At 45.4% G+C, this 25,333-nt stretch overlaps 1 protein-coding gene and 1 long non-coding RNA gene across 2 annotated transcripts in view; both read right to left on the bottom strand.

Annotated features, from left to right (window-relative positions):
* Nucleotides 1–24,901, bottom strand: part of LOC140593549 (lectin-like) — a 34,799-nt gene extending 9,898 nt beyond the window's left edge. The window contains exon 1 of the mRNA XM_072718478.1: nucleotides 24,853–24,901. The gene's annotated coding sequence lies outside the window, so the exon portion shown is untranslated. The remainder of the gene's footprint in view (nucleotides 1–24,852) is intronic.
* On the bottom strand, nucleotides 10,902–11,325 carry LOC140593567 (uncharacterized). The gene is made up of 2 exons (XR_011993957.1): nucleotides 11,211–11,325; nucleotides 10,902–11,139 (listed from the first exon to the last, which is right to left on the bottom strand). It is a non-coding gene; the product is annotated as an uncharacterized lncRNA (long non-coding RNA).
* Nucleotides 24,902–25,333: the final 432 nt, after the last annotated feature.

Below are 25,333 nucleotides of genomic sequence, written 5' to 3'. Positions count from 1 at the left end.
AAGGCGCCGGAGGCGGGACCGGAGGCGACCACCGAGCCGAAGCCAGGGGGACTGCAGGCAGCCGCCGAGCCGCAGCCAGGGGGACCGCAGGCGAGCCGGGGGGTAGGGTGGGCGGGACCCGACCCCCGCGCAGGTGTCCCCTCCCCTTCCGGGAGACCGAGAGGCGGGGACCCGGCTGGGGTCTGTCACACCGGGGTGACGGTGGCAGAGTCACAGGGGAAGTCACGGGGGCAGTCACAGGGGAAGCCACGGGGGAAACCAAGGCAATCCCCGCGGGATCCCACTCAAGGTCCCCCTCCGACTCCACTATGGAGGGAGGAGCATCAGGGCAGCAGTCAGGGACCTCCTCAGGGACAGGGGCCTCGGGAGCCATGGGGAGCTCAGGGGCCGCGGGGAGCTCAGGGGGTGCAGAAAGGGCCTCGGGTGGCGGGTCAACAGGGGGCGCCATAGCAGCAGCAGTAGCAACAGGGGACTGAGCTGGGAGCACTGGAGTCACGGGGAACACGGGAGTCACAGGGAGCACGGGAGTCACAGGGAGCACGGGAGTCACTGGGGGCGCCACAGCGGGCGCCACAGCGGGCACTGCCGGCACATGGCCAACAGGGGGCGCCACAGGGGGTTGAGCTGGGAGCTCAGGGGCTGCGGGGAGCTCAGGGGCCGCGGGGAGCTCAGGAGACGCCTGGACCGGGGCCTCGGGAGGGGCAGCAGCCGCTGGCTCAGCAGCCTCAGTGGGCGCTGCAGGCATCACAGGTACCTCGGGGAACAGAGCAGGGGCCTCGAGGAGCTGAACAGGCAACACAGGGGCGACGGGGACCTCGGGGGTCGCAGCAGGCGCCTCTGGGGGTGCCGCAGGAGCAGGAGATGACACGGGCGCCTCTGCAGGCGCGGGAGGAGCCAGCTCCGAACGCAAACGGAGCAGCTCCCTCAAGGTCTCCTCTGCAAGAATCAGCTGCTGGAGCGGGGACTCAGGGGTCACTGCTGCGAACTCCCTCCGCAGCTGCTCCAGGAGCGCGATTGCCTCCAGGGAGCCCCTTAGGGCGGGTTCACCCACCACCCGCCAGTAGAGACCTTGGAGGGTGAAGAATCTCCTGGCCGTCTCCAGGCAGGGCAGTGGCTCAGGAACCACGGGGGGCGCTGCAGCCTCAGGAACCACGGGGGGCGCTGCAGCCTCAGGAACCACGGGGGGCGCTGCAGCCTCAGGAACCACGGGGGGCGCTGCCCGCTTCCGAAAACGCGGAACTCGCGGGATAGCGTCCTTAATGGACCTGGCCCCTTTAAGGGCCAGGCGTGTCCCGAAGAAGGGGCAGGCTGCTGGCTCAGGCTTGGGCAGCGAAGCGGCGGTGACGTCACCCGCGAACACCGCCGGGTGGAGAATCGGGCGGGGATTCTCCTTATGCGCAGCAGGGCAAGCGGCGGAAAGGTAGACGGCCCCTAGACAGACCTCATGCGTGTCCTCCCGTCTCCTGCCTCTCCGCTTCTTCCTCCGTGCTGGGGGAAGCGGTGTCGGGGGCGATCCGTGCTGGCAGCAGTCTGGCAGTCCGCTGTCCATGGCAACCCGTCTTGTCATGAACGCGGCGGCTCCTTCCCGAAGCTGCCGCACGTTGTCGCGCACCTCCCTCACAAGGTGCGCGTCTCCGGGCAGGGACATCTCTTCTAAGACGTCCCTGCTCTGGCTGGCTATAGCCCGTAGTACGGGATCATCCCGGATTTCGGGCTGATTTAGCCAATATAAAACCTCGTCAGTGAGGTCGAGGTATTCAGCCTCACCGATCTGAGGTGTTTTCTTGCGGAGTCCGGTCATTCTGTTATGGTCGCGTGTAGCGCGGAGCGGGGAAGCAGGCGAACGGAAGCCAGGGATCGGGGAATACGGAGTTTAATCCCAAAACACAGAGCACGCAAAACAACACAACATCACAACGTCAATGACCGGACTGGGGAAACAAACGGAAACGCGGACTAAATACAATGAACAAATGACAACAATCAGAAACAGCTGTAAAACACTGGGATTCCACATGAGGTTAACGAGGGGGCATGGCACATGAGAGGAGCGGACGATCGGGGCATGACAGGAGGGAACTTCAGGGGGATCAAGGACAGGGCGAGCAACAGGGGTGTCAAAATCGCACAATGAAGAAGTTGCTAGAGGGGAGTCAGACATAAGGGTAGCAGCCAGCTCAATGTCTGCAAATTTTCGAGCCTGGGACCGAGTGAGAACACAAGTGGGGAATACAGCAGGATATTCAACATCCAAATTGTCAGAGCAGCACCCTGGATCTGACGCTACCTCAGGTAGTGGAACTACCTTTCCTCCCGCTATGTCGTTCCCCAAAATGAACGTAACACCCGAAACAGGGAGACGAGGTCGAACAGCCACTTTAACAAAACCACAGAATTCATCGGTTTTCAAATACACTTGGTGCAGAGGCACTCTCACCGTTCCTAACTCTATACCTTGCATAAGAACATCACAACCAGTGTATGTCAAGTCAGTAAAGGGCAACACATTATCCAGTATAAATGACTGAGCAGCCCCAGTGTCAAGCAAAATAGTCACAGGGGTATTTACATCGGCATCATCGAACGAAACAAAACCAGGAAATACAAATGGTTGGAAGGCAGGTTCAACAGAGTGGGCTGGAGGCAGAACATCAACACGATCGGCAACATGTAGCCTACCTTCCTAACAGCCAAACGAGTATTCTTGCGCCGAAGCGCAGGACAAACAGATATGAGATGACCAACTTCATGACAGTAGAAACATTCCCTGGTTTCTACGCGTGGGGTAGAAACAGCCGTCTCAGGGGTCGGCACCGATCTAGGGTGGAGTTTACGAGGCATAGGGGTAGGAACAAACACGGTTCGATGGGTCAGTACGAATTAATCAGCGAGGGTGGCGGCTTCCACAAGAGACGTCACCTTTTGTTCATTCAAATAGATAACCACACGATCAGGTACACAGTTTTTAAACTCCTCTAACAAAAGCAGCTCTTTAAGATGATCAAAGTCAGTCACACCACTAGCGGTACACCATTTATCAAAGAGGAGTGACTTCTCCCGAGCGAATTCCACGTGGGTTTGCTGGGCGGATTTACAAAGTTTCCGAAAGTTCTGCCGGTATGCTTCGGGCACTAACTCATAAGCCTTTAAGACAGTGGCCTTCACCACATCATAATCTAGACTCTGTTCTAATCCAAGAGCCGAACATACCTCCTGAGCTTTCCCTACGAGTTTGCATTGAAGCAGAAGCGACCAACGGTGCCTGGGCCAATTCAAAGTGGTTGCGATGCGCTCGAAGATAGGGAAATAGGCGTCTACTTCGTTCTCTCGAAATATGGGTATGAGTCCAATATGGCGACTCACGTCAAATCCAATGTTCTCCCTCTCAAGGGATCGAGTTAGACCCAGCGGAGACTGAGGACAAGGACGCACGTTCTCGAGCCTACACCGGCATGAGCGGTGGAGCGAGCAGTTTCAAGGGGCGTGCTTACCTTGCATGGCAGAGGAACAGGCTGTGGCTGGCCTACCCTTGCCCTTTGCACGGCAGCGTCCCGCTCAGCTTCCAACTCCAAAGCCCTAATCCGTAAGAGTTGGGCCTGGCAGTCCTGTCTCTTGATCTCCAACTCGGTTTCCCTAAGCCGATTAGTAAGGAGGAGATCCTCCTTAGACGAGCCGGGATCCCTGGGATCCATGCGAGGCCGAGACCTCGGGCCTCCGGCTTCCGCCGTCGTAGGCGACCAGGCTGGGCAAGGTGCAACACCCGAGAGATCTCCAGGCTCTGGCAGGATTCCTTGCATGACCAACTCATCCTGCAGGGCACGTAACAGCATGTACACATCACTGAACATTATGATTATTTAAACCCACATTATTTACATATTTCTAACAGATCGTGTATCTGGGTGCTGCCAACAACAACCTGTCAATGGCACTGGCCTTTTCTCAACAGTCAGGTGATGAATTTGGATTTCCTCAGGAAAGTGCAGTTACAGGAACATGGACTAATCTGATCTTTATTGAAATGTCTTTATCTTTATCCCCCCATAAAATAGTGAAGGAGCCCCACCTTGTATTGAGTATATATGACATTTAGAGACGCTATAGTACACTGCTTTGAACAAAATTTCTCAGAACTACCAGGATATAGTATTTTACTGCTAACTAGACTAATTAAATGCTGCAAATTTTTAAAGGCTTCTTCTTCAGACGAGAAGCTATAACAACATGGCTCTGCATTATATTTTTACTAATATGACTCTCCTTCCAGGATTGAAAGGTTGTGGAGAGACCTGTGGTGTGCCGTCACAAACATCTGCTACGACGTGCTTCACTCACTAGTGGGTGATGGTTTTCTTGACCTGTCAAACACAATGCACCTCTTCTGTTGCCACTACGTGTTTGTGCCTAGATTGCAAGCTGCCCTGGATGCCATTCCAATTGGTTGGGATAACCACCCAATTAGAACCGAGGAAAATTAGACTCCAAATCAGTTATGGGTAATGGGGACTATTCAGCATCCTGTGACTGAACCCAACAGTGAAGAGGTACACCACCTGTTATTGATAACTCTTGTTTTATTACAGTGTGATATTACCTTTATCAGGTCAGATCAATTAAGTTGAACAAGTGCTTTTACTAGGGCAGCATGGTGGCGCAGTGGTTAGCGCTGTTGCCTCACAAGAAGGTCCAGGGTTCGATTCCCGGGTCGGCCGTGGGGCATTTCCTCGTGGAGTTTGCCTGCTCTGCCCGTGTTGGTGTGTGTTTCCTCCCACTGTCCAAAGACATGCACTATAGGTTAATTGGTGACACTAAATTGGCCCCGTAAGGTGTGAGTGATGCGATTGTGTGTGTGTGACCTGTGGTGTGTTGGCGCCGGCCCAGGGTTTGTCCCCGCCATGTGCCCATACTTACCAGGATAGGCTCCGGTCCCCGTGACCCCAATAGGGATTACCCTTTATGTGTCTGCTCCACCAAATGGTAGACCATTTAAATGGCGACGCCCTTTTAAATGCGCTGCGTGTTGCATTACAATACTGGGCTGGGCATTCAGTTCCATGCTTGGAGAGCATGCAGTAGTCAGAAAATACACCAGATGGTACTGTGGTGCAAAAATAGAGGCACCACTGCAGCGATCTCATGCGCAGACAAAGAATTTTGAAGACTCCCTCCAAGTTGTTGGAAATACCGTAAGCAGATTCGAAAGTAAGTGGATATTTTCAATAAAAAATAAATTCAGAGGGGTTATTTAAGCGAATGGTTCACAATAACCACCCCCCAACACACACAAAAAAAAATTATGATGGAGAAAAATTTTTTAAAACGCTGTGTCAAATGGTAGAGATGCCAGTTTGTGGGTAATTATTTTACTACAAATGCTATCAAAAATATATAAGGATAGCAGTGTTCTATTCATTCTGTTCATGTACATGTAGTGCTATTTCATTACATTTCCTATAATTTTACAATGTAATCACTGAATTCATAATAATATAATGCAATAAAATAATTATTGCAATATTTTTAGATAGATATTTCATGAAAAGCACCTCAGTGTGTGTTGTTTATATATTATGTAGATGGACACCAGGACATTCTAAGGCAATAGGCAGGAAGCCCTGAAATGGCACTAGTACCTGAAAACCCTGCGCTGTCTGATGCTGAAGGGTGCGCTGATAGTGACGACGACAGAATAGCAGACCCGGATTTCCTTCCCACTCCGATTCTGATGATTTTACGTCCTTGGATGAGGATCAAGACCAGGACGTTCAACTACCACCACCACCAAAAAAAGGAAAATAGCTAACAAAGGTAAAAACTGTCTAATAACAGTCAGTAAGACAGAGGCAGAAGATGAATGCGAGTTGGATCACAGAAGGCCACCATGGAAAAGGCAGGACATTGAGTCAATACCTGTGCCAGATTCCACATTTGACCCCCCAGATGAAATTGAAACACCGCTGCAGTACTTCAAGATGATGTTCACTAATGAGATGGTTCAACATTATTTCTAACCACGCTAATTTGTTGGAGATCCCATAAAAACCACCTCTCATAAAAATGAATCTTTCCTGGCCATTCTGTTGTGCATGGGAGTTTTCGAATGCCCATCCATAGACGATTACTGGCACCATCTCTCACAGTACAGCCTTGTAGCTGATATTATGGTCGTCAAAAGCTTCAAGTTGTTACGTAAACTTCTTCACTGACAATGAGCAGTGTGAAGGCAGCCAGGATCGGTCTTATAAAGTCGCCCTCTGTCTGAGATGCTGAGGAAGAAGTGTCTCCTTATTCCATCCACTTACAGGCAGAGTGTAGATGACGTAATGGTGGCATACAAAGGCCCACGGGCAGGGAATCTGCGTCAGTACGTTGCCAATAAACCAGATAAGTGGGGTTTCAAAGTCTTCTGTCGGGCCAGTTCCTGTGGCCTTGTACATGATCTCTTTATCAAGGGAAATCCACATTTCTCAATGATGATCTGAGCGAGGAGGAGCAGATGTTACTTCTGGGGGCCAAAGTGGTGACATCACTGTGCAAAACTATAGCAGACCTGTTTTTCATCCATCCATCCATCATCTACCGCCTTCCGGGTCGGGTTGCGGGGGCAGCAGTCTAGGCAGGGAAACCCAGACTTCCCTCTACCCGGCCACTTCGTCCAGCTCCTCTGGGGGAATCCCGAGGCGTTACCAGCCCAGCCGGGAGACATAGTCTCTCCAGCGTGTCCTGGGTCTCCCCCGGGGCCTCCTCCCAGCCCGGAACACCTCACCAGGGAGGCGTCCAGGAGGCATCCTGACCACCGGCTACTGTGTACTGTGGTTAACTATGTTCAAAACAGCTGTATATCTGCATAACAATGATGGAGATAACTGGGACCGAGCTTTTCCGGCTGTGAAACCAGCCTGTCACAATGAACTCCACCTGCACACAGGCACAGTTTTCAGTTTTAAACTAGCAGGTAAAATGTAAAGTAGCTAAAACTGTCCTCCTTGACATAGGCAATGGTGGCTGTCAGTTGTACTGCGCATTATTTCAGTGCTTCGTTAGCTAGCAACAATTTCTAGCGATTGTGTGCAAAAACGTTATTATATGATATTATCATATAATACAGCATATTATCAGTAAACTCTAACATGAAAAATACATATGCTGGATTTAAAAAAATCGTCATGTGCAAGTTTACGTAGCACAAACATCAACTAACTATTGCCTACAATAGGGTTAAAATGATTACATTCATGTTACACGTCGTTATTAGAGTTAACTATGTTAAAATATGACACGATATCGATTAAAAATACTTACCTGTTGACCGCTGATAGGTGGCGCTCCGCTCCCCGCGCTCTTCCCGATCTCCGGTAGAACATTTGAGCTCCATCAACCGAAGGCTGAATGAGCTGAATTGGACGCTGCTCTCCTCTGGCACCGCGTGCCGTCTGGGAGCTCATCCAATTGGCGTGGAATAACGGTGCCAAAAGTCACGTGATCCACAAATATATGTTTCGCCTTGTTGTATACTCGTCAAAAATGTGAAAAATGACCAATAACAATTATGAAATGTTTCTTGTTGGTTTTATTCTGTCTTTATACTTGTGGAAGACGCTCTTTTTTGTTTTGTTTGTATTATCAAAACGCATCATATTGCTTTGACAGCAGTGCTTTTTATTTGCAAAGCGCATTGTGTTTTATTCTGTCTTTATACAGTACTTGTGGAAGACGCTCTTTTTGTTTTGTTTGTATTATCAAAACGCATCATATTGCTTTGACAGCAGTGCTTTTTATTTGCAAAGCGCATTGTGTTTGTGTGAGACGTATGTTTTGTATTTGTACCGCATTATGTGCACGTTTCCGGATTGTTCGTTATTTATAATTTACAGCCGGTTTGTTTACAGATCGTGGGGCATTTGTGACGTATTGGCAGGGTTCTAATTCCATACTGAGAACGACGTCAATGACCGCATTAACGAGAGGCACACAGACACGGACTGAAATACACCAAACTAATCAACACAACTAGAAACAGCTGAAGACACGGGGATTCCACACGAGGCTAACGAGGGGGCGTGGCACACACGAGGATCGGAACAATAGGGGTGCAACACAAGTATATAAAACGGTCCAGAATGAACCAGAGGGAAAGGGAAAGAAGTGTCACAGATCTTCAAAGGTCAGTCTTTGATATTTGTCTAAATCCTGCTCATGGCACACATATGATGTTTGTGTTGTAGTGGTTGGAGGACTGGGGCTATTCAGTGTTTATTATAGGGCAGTACTCCTATGCTTTTCAGCCCATCTCTGGGAGTTTCAGAAATAGTGGGGATGGTGGTATTTGTGGTGTGGGCAGAAATGGTGGGTTCTCCAGAGCCCTTGGAGGATGTGAACTACTGATGTGAACATTTCTGGGATTCTGGAATTTCCTGCCTTATTTCTAGTGGCAATAGTGCCATAATTCACAGCATTGATAGTCAAGTGTCATTTTGAATCATTGGACATCAAGTGTTACAACTAAATATCATCCGCAATTTCATGGTGGTGGGGGGAACCAAGTGGTTAATCAACATGGCATCAGAGATCACTGTAGCTGACACTAAGAAGTGTGTTAATGTTGCCATGACAACGCTGTTAAAGTGAATTTCCCAAAAGAGAGTTAAAATAATATCATTAATTTCATGTGTTGTTTAAAGGAGTTTGTGGTGTTGCCTACATTATTTGAAGTTTTAAAAGTATTTGCATAAGAATGAGCTATTAAGTCACATGACCGACGTGGCTTTGAACTGGAAGCTCTCACGTAAGGGCATTTAGTAATAGACAGTGAATAACAAGCTACGACTCATTCTACGACTGGTCAAAGAGGCAACACGGTAATTATTATTTTTGTTTGCTGCATAAATATTTCAGATATGTTTATTTTCTGTATAGACGTACATATGTGTGTGTGTTATACTGAAAAACTTTATTTTGCGTCCATAGTTTTCACGGTGTTCTTTGCATGAAGAGGATAAAATAAAATGGGAATTTGAACATCAGTATGAAGTGTTGACTCCCTTGTGACCGGTGTAGTTACAATCACCATATAACGGAACTGTAACCTATGGTTTGCTCTGCAGGAAGGTGTTGTGGGACTGAAGAACTGAGACATGAGGACTCCAAGCTTGCTGGGGATTGCACTCCTCTGCCTGTCTGCCATGCCTGCTGCAATGGATGACGGTCAGTCAGTTTCCTGAGCCATTCTAATGGTCACTTAAACAGGTCATTGGGTGTCGGACATGTGACAAGCCTGGGGCATGAAGCGCTGAATCCAAACAGCCCCAAATGATTTGTTTAGCTCAGTTTGGGAATTCCATTCATCACAACAGTCATCACAAGGCTGTTTCCCAAAACCTTTGGCTCTATGATTATCATAATGTCGGGGAGAATTCAGTATGATGACACAGTTGAGGACTCTATCATAGCACAGCCCCATGGAATTGTGGTATTTTTTTTCTGTGCTCATCAGGAAATCAGAACTCCCTAAAGCAGTGTGATGGACAACACAAGGACTGGTACCGAACTGGCCAGTACTGTATACGGTATTTCAACATGCCGTGCTCCTTCGACGTTGCTGAGGTAAAGCAAAAACCGTGCCTCATGTTGTAGTTCTATAAAATGAGATTCTTGGGTTCAAACAGGCTCACAATCGAAGCCAACATCTGTATTACTGCTATACTGCATTCAGATTAATTGTTCCTGTGTACAGTCTACTTGCAGTCAAGCTCCAGGGGCTCACCTGGTCTCTGTGCACAGTAGCCAAGAAAACGAGGATGTCTTCTCCCTGCTGGGATCTGCCAGCTCAGCTCCACGGATCTGGTTGGGTGGTTATAGGGATGGTCAGGTGATGGAGACATGGGAACAGGGCTGGGACATCCATGTGCCTTATTGCTATCTCTGGTTCACAGTAACATCAGGCTGGTGACCTGTGTGTCCATGTAATGGTATCTCTCCTTCTCTCTCCCCTAACAGTCCAACAAGTTCATCTGGAAAGATGGTTCCAATTGGGACTACCAGAATTGGGTTCCAGGTCAACCAAGCTACACCTCACACACTGAGAACTGTGTGGAGATGAACTGGAAAAGTAAGAGTGGTTATTTACAGAACACTTATTGGAGTATAATTCTCATTCTCATAATTCACATTAAAGAACAAACTGACATCCAAGCCATGTCCTCCCTGGACCGTAATCCCCTTTTAAAGAGAGGAGTTTCTGAATATTGCATACTGAATGTTTCCAGTGGAACTTCAGTAGTGCTTTGGAGAAACCAAATTGTGTGTGAAATTGGCATAACACCTCTTTATAGTAGTGCTTTTAATGTTATAAGCATAACAGTGCAGTCACATTCCATTTAGGCATGCCAGTGCATGCCAACACAGACAAACACACTCTCATTCACACCTACGGGCAATGTAGAGTAGCCAATCTACCTAATCTGCATGTCTTTGGACTGTGGGAGGAAACCGAAACACCTGGATGAAACCCACGCATGCACGGGGAGAACATGCAAACTCCACACAGAAAGGCACCCTGGACAACCCAGGGATCAAACCCAGGACCTTCTTGCTATGAGGCGACAGGGCTAACCACTGCACCACTGTGACACCATGGAATCATAATTCCTGTCAGAGATGACCATCTAAACCATGACGTACTGGCAGCACTGACAGAAGCTGTTGAACCTCCCAATCATATGGCATTGATATTTATCAAGCCACTGTTCAGCTGATATTAACACAGCACTAATACACAGAAATACAATAAAGCTGTTTTAATAACTGAACAAATCATTTGTATTGACTTATGCATGATGGATATTGGAACAGAGTAGTTGTGTTGTGCAACAGCAATTAACACATTTATCCTGTATGTACTATTTGTATGTACTATTAAAGACACTAAGCCAATCCAAATCCAGCGTCTGCTGTATTTATGCAGGTACAAAGCTCCGCCTTAAATGTTGAGAAATCTTGTTAGTGTGCTGGAAGACGTAGGGTCTCAAAGCATGCAGATGACCTTGGTAGGGTTCCATCAATCACTTCCACCAGTTGTCCAGAGGAAAGTCTCCCAGCCCAACCAGAACTTCAGCAGGGCGTTAAGCTCAGAACCGGTTGCTAAAAATAAATGTGAAAATAAGCATAGTAGATCTCATGATCGTACCGTAGTATGTGAAAGAAATTTATACCATTTTCAATGAACTGATGGAGATATCCAGTGACACGTCTCATCTTCAAGTGAGCATTCGTCGTTGTCATCTCCAGTGAAGGTGGGCCAGCTGACACAGTTCAAAATGGTCTCAATAAAACACAACAGAGACAAGCCATTTCAAGTACTGTTAAAAATTGTCTTTTTGATATAAATGACTAAACCTTTTAATAGGGATGTAACGAAAAACGTAATATCGCGATTTAAAAATTCCTCGAAACCGTTGTCTGACTGTTACGATATCAACCACGATATCACGTGGTTATTTCACTCCTATAAGCTCCGTCTCAAAAAATACATACTGTACGTAACGAATGCTTTCTGCTCTGTTGGCCGTGTGTAACCCACATGACAATAGGTCATTAAATCCATTACAAAACAACTTTTACAACAATAATGTATAAATTGGACAAATAGAAACAAAAACACATTTACAGTATATTAACAAAACGATAATTTATCTCTTTAAGAAAAAAGACGATTGTATGTACTGTAGATTGTGAGGTGATGTCACGACGTAACGTGTGGAGCGCGGGTTGTTTTTTTGCGGAGGCGGTTGAGGCTGGCTGCAGTGAGTGCTGCCATAGGATTTAGAATATGGTAAAAAGAAAACTTGCTAAACTCGATTTTACAGCTTATGTGGTGTAGTGTGGTGATTTTTTAATTAACTAAAGGAGGATGGAAGAAATGTTTTAAACCACGATAAATTGTTTTTTTTTTTCTGCACTATCTTCCTAAATATATATATTCCTGCATATGTGCTACACAGAACCAGTGTTCTGTCATAAAATCCTACCTATCGAGACGTGCTATCGAGCCTTTCTGCGCATGTGCAGTTCAACCGTTTTGGGATTAGGGTTAGGTTTTAGGGGTTTGGGTTAAGGTAAGGGTTTTGGGGGGTTATATCGACAGAACACCGGGACCCACCGAACGGAGTTCATAGCAGGGTGGCCAGCTGGACCCAAGGACGAGTAGACGGAACTTTGATTTGCTTACAACGTGTGCAGTTAGGATGTGACGGACTGAACTGAACTGTATATTAACCTTTGGACATTGTTATGCCTGAATGGAATACGATGTGATTTTGTTTTTTCCCTTTAGCCTATACATGTTGAATTTTGAGTTTGATATGTGGATGGAGGTTACTGATTTAAAGAAAAGATAAATAGGTGCTAAAGATACTGGATACAGAATTTAATTGACTTATTAGGTGATTATAAATAGATTGTAAATAACCCTCAGTTATTTGAATTAATTAAAAGGAATAATATTCTGATACAATTTAAGTTTGCATTTCTTGATATTAGTTGTGTTGATTAATATTCAGATCATTTAAGTTATTTAACCAATAGAGACCTTTATTTTGAAAAGCGGCTTGGCGGAAATGCAAGGAGATCGCGAAACCGGAAAAGGAGAACGCGCGCACCGACGGAGACTGATCACGGAATCGAACGATTAAGGACCTTTGAGTTGATTTATACATACAGTCGCAGCTTATTGTTTTATTCTTCGGTATTTGTTTTTTGATATCATTATTTGACACCCGGTTGAAAGGGAGAACAAGGTCAGGAACGTTTATGCACATATGTGGCATATATCTGTAATGTATACTCTCTATGACGGTTTGTGTTTGTAATTTTACGTTGTGACAGATGTTAGCATTAATTAGTATTTCGTTGAAGTAAGACTGATTGTTTCATTTATATGGATGTAAATTCATTGCAAATCCCAATTTATTTATGTGTCTCTTGTTCTAGCTCTTACGTTGTTGTGCAGTCAATACAGACAATAAAACCCAAGGAAGACAGTACAACATCAGTGCATGAGTTAAATCCTTTTTATCCTCAACCGGGCCGTCACAGTAAGAGCTTGCCCACTGATCCCACTTGCTGATGCAAATGATGACGGACCAAGGATCAAATTTGTGCAATCCTGTGGAGGAAGGTGAAATATCAAAGGTAGCCCAAAACAAAACCACAGTTAATGAGATAGAAGGTCAATCTGAAGTTGTAAACACGGATGAAGTACGTCGCTCCGTCCGTGAACGAATTCCAACTGAAAAGATGCTTGCATATCAAAGAGAAGAGGCAGAAAGGGCAGAGAGAAAGCTTATGCATGCGTATGAAAGATGGAAGGCTGAGGCTCGTAAAGCAAGAGGGCAGCTGAAAACAGACATTCCTGAGGGTCAGCTAATATCGCTTGTAGACACGTTGGAATACGAAAGAGACAATGTGATGAATGCATACGTAAAGGTTCGCAGTTATGTTACTCCACCCACAGATACAAGAAGAAGAATTGACGCTTGCGATGCTGTCACAAAGGATATTGTAAGGATTGCTTATCAGAGGATCCCAGGTGTCGATGGAAACTTTGACAGTGGGGGAGAAAGAAAACGCCTTCGTGAACTGCTTGATCGAGATTATGCTCGTTCTGTTTATGGTTCTACAGTTTCACGTATTAGCTCCAAGTCAAGCACGCCTACAAGTCAACTTTCACTGAACTCCCTCCTGATGGCTAAACGAATAGAGGCAGCAGCAGAGCTTGCAGCAAGGGAAGCAGAGTACGCAACAACAGTGGAAGAAAGGGAACAAAGGAAAAAAATACAACTTCTAGAAGAGAAGCAAAGGAAGGAACTTGATGCTCAAAGGGGCGAGTTTGAAAGATTACAAGCAATGAAGGAGGTCAGAGCAGCGAGAGCGAGGCTAGAAGTGTATGACAAAGAAGAAATCATCCACTCTGCTGACCAGAACGACGAGCTGCAACGACCCGTAAGCGTTATCACACACAAACCTGTGTATTCACCCCCAGTTAAGCCAACATTCAATGAAGGGAGATCATTGCCAACTCCCAATGCTGATGTGTCTTACCTTGCGCAGGCTCTCCAAGACAGTGTTACGTTAAACAGACTTCCTATGCCAGAGCCTACCATTTTCAAGGGTGAACCCATTCACTTCATAGAGTGGAAGGCTTCATTCCAATCACTTATCGACAAGCGACACATCTCCTCAGCAGATAAGTTATACTACTTGAAGAAGTATGTCGCTGGGTCTGCTCTGAAAACCCTTGAAGGCATGTTTTACAGAAATGATGAGGAAGCTTATAATGATGCGTGGCAAAGACTTCAAGATCGTTATGGACAGCCGTTCATCATACAAAGAGCATTCCGAGAGAAACTTGCGAGCTGGCCTAGAATCCAGCCGAAGGACTCCGAAGGACTCAGAAATTTCTCAGATTTTCTGAATTCATGTAGAGATGCTATGCCTCATGTGAAGGGACTGGAGATACTCAATGACTGGGAGGAGAATAGGAAACTTGCGAGCAAACTTCCTGATTGGGCAGCTGCCCGCTGGAATCGTCAAGCCACACAAAGGCTGAGTGAAACCCAGGAATTTCCAACTTTCCAAGATTTTGCCCATTTCATGTCTATTGAGGCTGAGGTAGCCTGCAACCCAATCACTTCCTTTCATGCCCTTCACGTTTCTGAAGCTAATAAGGAGAAACACAATTTCAAGGTTAGTAAGAACAAGGCCAATGTCTTCCATACGAAGATAGTCACACCGCATGAGAATCCAAGGCTCACTGGTAAGGTTACTAAACCATGTCCGTTCTGTCAAGACAGTGAACATCAAATTCATGATTGTTCTAAATTCTCTGCAAGATCTCTCGAAGAACGAAGACAGTTCATAAGGGATACAAAACTGTGCTACGGATGTTTGAAGCTCGGTCACTGTGCCAAAGACTGTCGCTCCAGACATAGCTGTAACACCTGCAAGGGAAGACATCCTACCTGCTTACACGATGACAGCTTCAGTAGAAAGGTGAAGTCCTCCTCTATCCAAGGCCCAGAGAATCCACATGAAAGGGTTGTCACAATGTCTCTAGGTGTAGAATCTGGGTGCACGACTGCTAACACCTCTATGATCGTGCCAGTGTGGTTGTCCTCGCAGAATGACCCAGACTTTGAAAGACTTGTCTATGCTCTGTTAGACACACAAAGCGACACTGTATTCATTGAACATGCAGTAAGCCAAAGTCTAAAGGTTGACTCAAGTCCAGTGACACTTAGGCTCACTACTATGGTTGGGAAGGATTCATTAATAACAAGTGAAAGAGTTGCCGGACTTAAAGTTAGAGGCTTCGATTCTACCGTGGTTCTGGAGCTTCCTCCCGCATACACTAAGGATTGTATTCCTGTAGATCGTGCCCACATCCCTACCAGAGAGACTGCCAGACGTTGGAAGCATCTTGCTCCTCTGATAGACAGAATTCCCCCACTTCAAGATTGTGAGGTTGGGCTCTTAATAGGATATAATTGTTCCAGAGCTTTAGCCCCCAGAGAAGTGATTCTTGGGAAGGACAACGAGCCACATGCTGTCCGCACAGACCTCGGATGGAGCATTGTGGGCCCTTCCTTGACACATCATGAGTCACAAGGCGACGTTACCATGTGTCACAGAGTATCTATCAAGGAGATACCCGCTGTAACACCAACTGAAGTGATCAAGGTGCTCGAGTCAGATTTCAAGGACACTGATCAAAACAGAATAATGGTGTCTCAAGAGGACATTATGTTCTTGAAAAGGCTGGGAGGAAACATCAGAATGAACCAAGACAACCACCTTGAAATGCCTCTCCCATTCAGGAAAAGACCCTATCTTCCAGATAATGGGCCTCTTGCTGTCAGGAGACTTCAGCACCTAAAACGGAGATTAATGAAGGACCAGGAGTACAAAGAGCATTATGTTAAGTTTATGGAAGATGTAATAGAGAAGGGTGATGCAGAAAAGGTCATTGATGAGGGAAGAGAAGGTGAAAAATGGTATGTCCCTCATCATGGAGTGTATCACTCAAAGAAGCCAGGGAAATTACGTGTGGTTTTTGACTGCTCGGCAAGATACAAGGGAACCAGCTTGAACGATCATCTTCTTACAGGCCCTGACCTAATGAACAGCCTGACTGGTATTCTTCTGCGGTTCAGACAGTACCATGTAGCCCTCACGTGTGATATTGAGCAGATGTTTCACCAGTTCCATGTTGACGAAGCGGATCGTGATTACCTACGATTTCTCTGGTGGAGAAATGGGGATTTCGACTCACAGCCTCAAGCATTCCGCATGAGAGTACATCTGTTTGGAGCGTCATCGTCACCCGGATGTGCTAACTATGGACTGAAGCATCTTGCAAGAGAAAGTGAACATCTGTACCCCCTAGGTTCCCAATTCGTTATAAGAGATTTTTACATGGATGATGGAGTATCCAGTGTTGAAACTGCAGAGATGGCCATTAAGTTAGCTCGAGAAGCTCGCCAGCTTTGTGCACTAGGAGGCTTAAGGCTGCATAAATTTGTATCCAATAACAAGGCAGTTTTGGAGACAATACCGCCCTCTGAGTGTGCTGTAAATGTTACAGCTGTTGATCTTTCCCTCACTGACCAACCTTTGGAAAGAGCATTGGGCATTTACTGGCATCTGGAACATGATAATTTCAAATTCCGTGTCACTGTTAAGGAGCAACCCGCAACCCGGAGAGGTATACTGTCAACTGTGGCCTCGTTGTTCGACCCCTTGGGGTTTCTTGCACCACTCTTGCTCAAGGGAAAGACTGTTCTCCAAGAAATGTGCCGAAATGGAATGGGCTGGGATGATCCTTTACCTGAGGGTTTGCAGCCAGGGTGGGAGCACTGGAAGGCCGATCTTGCTAATTTGGAGAAGATTGAGGTGCCTCGTTGTATTGTGCCAGCTGGGTTTGGGAGAATAACCAAGAGAGAGATTCATAACTTCTCCGATGCCAGCATGAGAGGATATGGCCAGTGCTCATATCTTAGGCTCGAAAACGAACGAGGTGACATCCATTGCTCTTTGCTCATGGCAAAATCGAGAGTAGCCCCTCTTAAGGTCACGACAATCCCTCGGTTAGAGTTAACTGCTGCGGTCGTTTCAGTTGCAGTGAACGATTTGTTAAAGGAAGAAATGAACCTTGCAGATGCAGAGGCATATTTCTGGACGGACTCTCAAGTGGTGTTAGGCTACATAAACAATGAAGCTCGCCGCTTCCACACGTTTGTTGCAAATCGAGTTCAGAGGATTCATCGCACTACGACTCCCCAACAGTGGCGATACATTCCCTCGGATGAAAATCCAGCCGACTATGCATCACGAGGTCTGTGTGTTGATGATCTTGTCACTTCCAGCTGGTTCAGAGGACCAAAGGTCTTGTGGGAAGGACAAATTCCTCCCCCTGTGGACGTTGACACGCAACTTCCAATCGGTGATCCAGAGGTCAAGAGGGCTCAGTCTCTGAACACACAAGCAGTACAGTATCCCTGCTTATCCAACCGCCTCACAAGGTCATCCTCATGGTCCAAAGTCATCCAAGCCGTTGCACGTCTACTTCGTCGTGTCAGGAAGGACAAGTCTAGTGACCACAGTACAGTCGCAGAGCGTGAAGATGCTGAGTGCCTCATTATCAAGGACTTACAGAGTCAGACATATGCAGAAGAGATAGCTTTACTCCGCAAGAGCAAACAGCTCCCACGCAGTAACAAGCTATACAATCTCGATGCCTTTGTTGACCATGACGGATTGCTCAAGGTGGGAGGAAGGCTCTGCAATGCTTCCGTTCCTAACTCTGTTAAGCATCCAGTGATAATTCCAAAGGGACACCATCTTACGAAACTTCTGATCACTGATTGTCATGAAAAAACAGCACATCAAGGAAAGGGCTTGACTATAAACGAGATCAGATCGAGAGGATTTTGGATAACAGGAGTAAACAGGACGGTAGCCTCCTTCGTATGACAGTGCGTGAGATGTCGTAAGTTTCGCAGACCCACGGAGGAACAAAAAATGGCAAACCTGCCCTCAGAGCGTATAGATCCATCCCCTCCATTTACGTTCTGTGGAATGGATGTTTTTGGTCCATTCACCACCAAACAAAGACGAAAATCATACAAGAGGTATGGACTTCTCCTTACCTGTTTCTGTTGCAGAGCGATCCATATTGAGATGCTGGATGACATGTCCTCGGACGCATTTATCAATGGCCTGCGCTGTTTCATCGCTATTAGAGGAGCAGTTAAGCAAATAAGGTGTGACCAAGGCACTAATTTCATTGGAGCCAAGAATGAGCTCATCAAGGCGATGGAAGAGATTGACACCAACCGTCTAGTAACGTTCTTAGCAGCAAAACAATGTGACTTCGTCTTCAACGCACCCCATGCAAGTCACACCGGCGGAGTCTGGGAGAGACAGATTAGAACTGTGAGAAGTGTTCTTTGTTCTACTCTGTCCCAGTCGTCTGGAAGATTGGACGATTCTTCTTTACGAACCTTCTTCTATGAGGCCATGGCCATTGTAAATAGCCGTCCGCTCACTATAGATAATTTAAGCGATCCCCGTAGTCCCGAGCCTATAACTCCTAATCATCTGCTCACCCTGAAAACGACCCAAGCCCTACCACCTCCTGGCAAGTTTGTCAGAGAAGACATATATGCTCGCAAGAGATGGCGCCATGTCCAGTATTTAGCGGAACAATTTTGGGGACGTTGGCGCAAGGAGTACGTGTCTAATATTGCAACAAGGCAATGCTGGCTTACACCAAGAAGGAACATGCGAGTCGGAGATATAGTCTTGGAGAAGGCAGATGATCTCCCTAGGAATGAGTGGCGCTTGGCAGAAGTTATCGAGACTGGCGTTGACGAGGATGGTTTGGTGAGAAGAGTGAAGATACGGTTTGGAGACAGAAATTTAGGGAAGAATGGCAAACGTCTGAACAAACCATCAGTAGTTGAGCGCCCAGTACAGAAGCTGGTCCTGCTGCTGGAGGCTGCCTGAAATTCCTTACATATCCTTTGATTTAAGCAGTTCATAACAGAATATAGTTTCACCTTTACATCTAGCCTCAAACATTGGCAATTTACTTTATGAATCATTCGTGATTAAAATTTGAGATTTATAGTCACTCATGATTGATGGGAGTGTAAATAACCCTCAGTTATTTGAATTAATTAAAAGGAATAATATTCTGATACAATTTAAGTTTGCATTTCTTGATATTAGTTGTGTTGATTAATATTCAGATCATTTAAGTTATTTAACCAATAGAGACCTTTATTTTGAAAAGCGGCTTGGCGGAAATGCAAGGAGATCGCGAAACCGGAAAAGGAGAACGCGCGCACCGACGGAGACTGATCACGGAATCGAACGATTAAGGACCTTTGAGTTGATTTATACATACAGTCGCAGCTTATTGTTTTATTCTTCGGTATTTGTTTTTTGATATCATTATTTGACACCCGGTTGAAAGGGAGAACAAGGTCAGGAACGTTTATGCACATATGTGGCATATATCTGTAATGTATACTCTCTATGACGGTTTGTGTTTGTAATTTTACGTTGTGACAGATGTTAGCATTAATTAGTATTTCGTTGAAGTAAGACTGATTGTTTCATTTATATGGATGTAAATTCATTGCAAATCCCAATTTATTTATGTGTCTCTTGTTCTAGCTCTTACGTTGTTGTGCAGTCAATACAGACAATAAAACCCAAGGAAGACAGTACAACATCAGTGCATGAGTTAAATCCTTTTTATCCTCAACCGGGCCGTCACATAGATACAAAATACTTATTTTATACGATCTGTACGCAGTCAAAAGTTAGCAAAACTGAACTAGATTTAGACTTAGGATTAACTAGGAATAACTGATTTAAGCATTGGACCCAGAACCCAAAACAAACAATATTTAAATCCATACATTACAAAGAGGTACGTAGAGGTACTTTTTTCCATTTAAATGTAAATGTATATAAATGTATTCACGATTCTTCATGTTATACAATTAATATTTACTAAAAGGCCGCTGTTCTAAATTTTGAGATGTCATTTTCTTTTCTCCCACCACTCCCATCGAACACGTGCACTGTTTTCACGCATTATTTAGCGTGTATGTATGGGCGTCGCCTATATTTCACGTGGTGAAAACAGACCCGGCGGGAAAATGGTTTTGTGTGATGTACATTAGGATGTGGGATTGGTTCGCTTTCTGTTCACCAGAGTGCTTTAAATGCAGCACTGGGACACGAGCGCTTTCTCTAGTCACTCGCACTGAAAAACTGCTGACGTACTGTGTCACAGTGTGGTACGGCAGCTGCACCATGACAGACAGGGAGAGGCTTCAGAGAGTAGTAAAGGCAGCACAGAAGATCAGCGGCTGCCCTCTCCCCTCCCTGATGGATATTTACACCTCCCGCTGCCTCAGCAGAGCAAAAAACATCACAGAGGACAGCTCCCACCCTCAGGGAGGCGCTACAGGTGCATCACAGCAAGGACAAACAGACTCAAGAACAGTTTTTTCCCAAAAGCCATAACCACTCTAAACTCACACATGCACTGACTACACAGTCTAACCCCCCAACCCCTGGACTTCCTTCTATCCATCAACTGTGCAATATCCAATATCTAAATGGTATTGATAATAACTGTGTAATAGCTGTATACTGTACAATATCATTGCTCTGTGTCCAACATCCACTACACACTGCATAATTACTGTTTTTATTGTTGTGTGTTCTACATACATGTTTGCATGGAACGAGCTGCTTTTAATCTCATTGTATTTGTATATACTGACAATAAAAGGTATTGTATTGTATTCTATTTTTATTGCAATAAATGTTGATAATGTAACAACTTTATAAAGTTTATAGTGTATTCAATAATATAATACAATTTCTGAATAAAAATGTAATAACTGATTCTGCATAATATATCAGCCCATAATGTAATAACTGCCATTAATGTATTAAAAATGATGACAATATTGGCAGTTATAGTATTTATAGTTGTTAGAGTTGTTATATTATTGGCTGCCTCATCTGGCGCATTTTCCCATTTTAACCAAATAATAAGAATGCAGAAGAGTCATACGGTTGATGTTTATTTATTTAGTATTTTAATTTTGCATGAGTTCAGTGAAGCGTTTCAAAATGTTGCAATTCTTTTCTCATCTTGCGCTTTACATGAATCTTGCCCCTTCGTTCATCTTTTCATGCGTCGTGTGATTTTTATAAGCCATGCCGTATCGTGCTTCCAGCATTTCTCAGTCTTCCACCTCCTGCTGCCGCTTGTGCCGTTTGAAGGGTGAAAGGTTTCTTTTGGGTGCACGAAACATCATTCCATTGTCCCGATTTCTGAAAGAAAAGTCATACATAGCATGCTGAAAGATGACCCATACCTATGCACACAGGGAAACAAAGATCAACTGAACTTGAAATTATTTTTTATATCTCTTAAAATATGGGTTCTAGAAATTCTGTAAGTGCAAATAATTAAATTTGACTTTTCAATAAAGATCAGATTAGTCCATGTTCCTGTAACTGCAATTTCCTGAGGAAATCCAAATTCATCACCTGACTGTTGAGAAAAGGCCAGTGCCATTGACAGGTTGTTGTTGGCAGCACCCAGATACACGATCTGTTAGAAATATGTAAATAATGTGGGTTTAAATAATCATAATGTTCAATTTAGAGTTGTGATGTGTACATACATGCATCATACCTTTCTTGAGAAGCCATCAGTGGCAACAGAGATCACAATATTGTACCTAATCACATTAAAGTACATAGTGCAAAATATAATTCATCAACAGGAAACTATTAGATGAAAAAATGTTTCACACCATATCAGCTTATGCTTGGAGTCCGAAGCAGAGATTTTGGGCCAGGTGTTGAATACGTCCGCCGCACAACACATCCTATCTGGTTTGGGCGAGAGAGGACGCCAAGAGTATCCACACGGTGCATGGAAGACCTCACCCTGTCCCAGTGCACCAGATGCCCTCTTGCCTGCAAGCTCCCCTTCACTAGCCAGTATCCAGCATGAGGCATGTGCTTTATTTCAGTGACTAAATGGTCAAGTTCCTCATCAGAACATGCGCTGTACTGTGCTCTGACAGATGTCTGATTCTGACCATCTGGGGTTTTGGCCAATCCCTTACAGCTTTAGCCTTGTCCTCATCCATCCCCACTCCTCCTGGTTGGATCAGGTACCCCAGGAACTTAACCATAGATCCTCACACTTTGCATAGGAGGCGGCGCTGGAGAACCTGGCGTACGTGATGAACATGTTCCATGCGCATGGAGTGAATGAAAATAATTGTACATGTTCACAAAACTAGTGCAGCAGGTCGGCCAGGACTTTGTACATGAATGTCTGAAAGACCGAAGAACTGTTCACTGACCCACCCCCCTCTTGGATCCGGATCGGGTTATAGGCACTGCCCAGATTCAATTTGGTAAAGACCTGAGCTGCTTCCACCCAGAGTGGATGAGTAGGAGCGATTCCCACCATTTGACCACGATGTTGTTCAGGACCCAGTAATTGATACATGGGTGCAGACCTGTCTCTTTACAACGAAGAATCAGGAGGTGTGCAGAAGGATGTGCAGGCATATTATACCTTGAATGGGGAAACCAGACATGGGAGACGCTAACTCTCACGGGGGAGAACAGAGCGACACTATCAGAGAGACTTGGAGGGGTTACTGCACAGATGACACTGACCAGACTAGGAAGTGAAAGGAGAAGCAGACACTAATATACAGGGACTAACAGTCAGACAGAAGGCAGGTATGATTAAATGAGAGGGATGACAGGGGACGGTCAGGGGGCCAAAATGGAGCACAGACAGACCCAGATGCAAGAACTGCCAATAATGCAATAGCTCCTGCATAATGTACCAGCCAATAATGTATCAAATGATGGTGGCAGTTACACAAGAACTCAGTCATACAGTTGATAGTTTATTTTGCACAAGTTCAGCAATTCTTTACTCATCTTACATGAAAATTCATGTGTGGCCCGATTTTTATAAGCGATGCAGTAGAGCGTTCCAGCATTTCAGTCTTGGCCCTGCTGCCGCAAGAAGGCGCAAACAAAAGGCTTCTTGTTGCTGCACAGATCATCATTCCATTGTTTTTGGTCTGAAAGAAATCATACATGCTGAAGCAAACCCTCTTTATACCACTATGAAGTCATGTTATGCCAATTTCACACAATTTGTTTCTCCAAAGCACTACTGAAGTTCCACTGGAAACATTCAGTATGCAATATTCAGAAATTCCTCTCATGAGGGGAAGACAGTCCATTGGAGTATAATGAGAATTATACTCCAATAAGTGTTCTGTAAATAACCACTCTTACTTTTCCAGTTCATCTCCACACAGTTCTCAGTGTGTGAGGTGTAGCTTGGTTGACCTGGAACCCAATTCTGGTAGTCCCAATTGGAACCATCTTTCCAGATGAAATTGTTGGACTGTTAGGGGAGAGAGAAGGCGATACCGTTACACGGACACAGGTCACCAGCCTGATGTTACTGTGAACCAGAGATAGCAATAAGGCACATGGATGTCCCAGCCCTGTCCCCATCACCTGGCCATCCCTATAACCGCCCAACCAGATCCGTGGAGCTGAGCTGGCAGATCCCAGCAGGGAGAAGACATCCTCATTTTCTTGGCTACTGTGCACAGAGACCAGGTGAGCCCCTGAAGTTTGACTGCAAGTAGACTGTACACAGGAACAATTAATCTGAATGCAGTATAGCAGTAATACAGATGTTGGCTTCGATTGTGAGCCTGTTTGAACCCAAGAATCTCATTTTATAGAATTACAACATGAGGCACCTGGGGGACGGTTTTTGCTTTACCTCAGCAACATCGAAGGAGCATGGCGTGTTGAAATACCGTATACAGTACTGGCCAGTTCGGTACCAGTCCTTGTGTTGTCCATCACACTGCTTCAGGGAGTTCTGATTTCCTGATGGAGCACAGAAAACACAATTCCATGGGGCTGTGCTATGATCAAGAGTCCTCATCTGTCATCATACTGAATTCTCCCCAACATTATGATACCATAGAATCAAAGGTTTTGGGAAACAGCCTTGATCCAAGACTGTTGTGATGCATGGAATTCCCAAACTGAGCTAAACAAATCATTTGGGGCTGTTTGGATTCAGCACTGAATGCCCCAGGCTTGTCACATGTCTGACCCCCAATGGCCTGTTTAAGTGACTGTTAGAATGGCTCAGGAAACTGACCATCAGCCATTGCAGCAGGCATGACAGACAGGCAGAGGAGAGCAATTCCCAGCAAGCTTGGAGTCATCATGTCTCAGTTCAGTCCCACACCTTTCTGCACAGAGCAAACCAAAGGTTACAGTTCCTTTATATGAAAATCCCTGATGCCATGTTGATTAAACCCCACATCATGCAATTGCAGATGATATTGAGTTGTAACACTTGATGTCCAATGATTCAAAATGACACTTGACTATCAGTGCTGTGAATTATGGCACTATTGCCACTAGAAATAAGGCAGGAAATTCCAGAATCCCAGAAATGTTCACATCAGTAGTTCACATCCTCCAAGGGCTCTGGAGAACCCACCACTTCTGCCCACACCACAAATACCACCATCCCCACTATTTCTGAAACTCCCAGAGATGGGCTGAAAAGCATAGGAGTACTGCCCTATAATAAACACTGAATAGCCCCAGTCCTCCAACCACTACAACACAAACATCATATGTGTGCCATGAGCAGGATTTAGACAAATATCAAAGACTGACCTTTGAAGATCTGTGACACTTCTTTCCCTTTCCCTCTGGTTCATTCTGGACCGTTTTATATACTTGTGTCGCACCCCTATTGTTCCGATCCTCGTGTGTGCCACGCCCCCTCGTTAGCCTCGTGTGGAATCCCCGTGTCTTCAGCTGTTTCTAGTTGTGTTGATTAGTTTGGTGTATTTAGGTCCGTGTCTGTGTGCCTCTCGTTAATGCGGTCATTGACGTCGTTCTCAGTATGAAGTTAGAACCCTGCCAATACGTCACAAATGCCCCACGATCTGTAAACAAACCGGCTGTAAATTATAAATAACGAACAATCCGGAAACGTGCACATAATGAGGTACAAATACAAAACATACGTCTCACACAAACACAATGCGCTTTGCAAATAAAAAGCACTGCTGTCAAAGCAATATGATGCGTTTTGATAATACAAACAAAACAAAAAGAGCGTCTTCCACAAGTATAAAGACAGAATAAAACA

The sequence above is a fragment of the Paramormyrops kingsleyae genome, chromosome 12, assembly GCF_048594095.1.
Source record: "Paramormyrops kingsleyae isolate MSU_618 chromosome 12, PKINGS_0.4, whole genome shotgun sequence".
NCBI classification, from domain to species: Eukaryota; Metazoa; Chordata; class Actinopteri; order Osteoglossiformes; family Mormyridae; genus Paramormyrops; species Paramormyrops kingsleyae.
The sequence above is the reverse complement of the archived record's forward strand: the minus strand, read 5'-3'. Positions and strand labels throughout refer to the sequence as shown.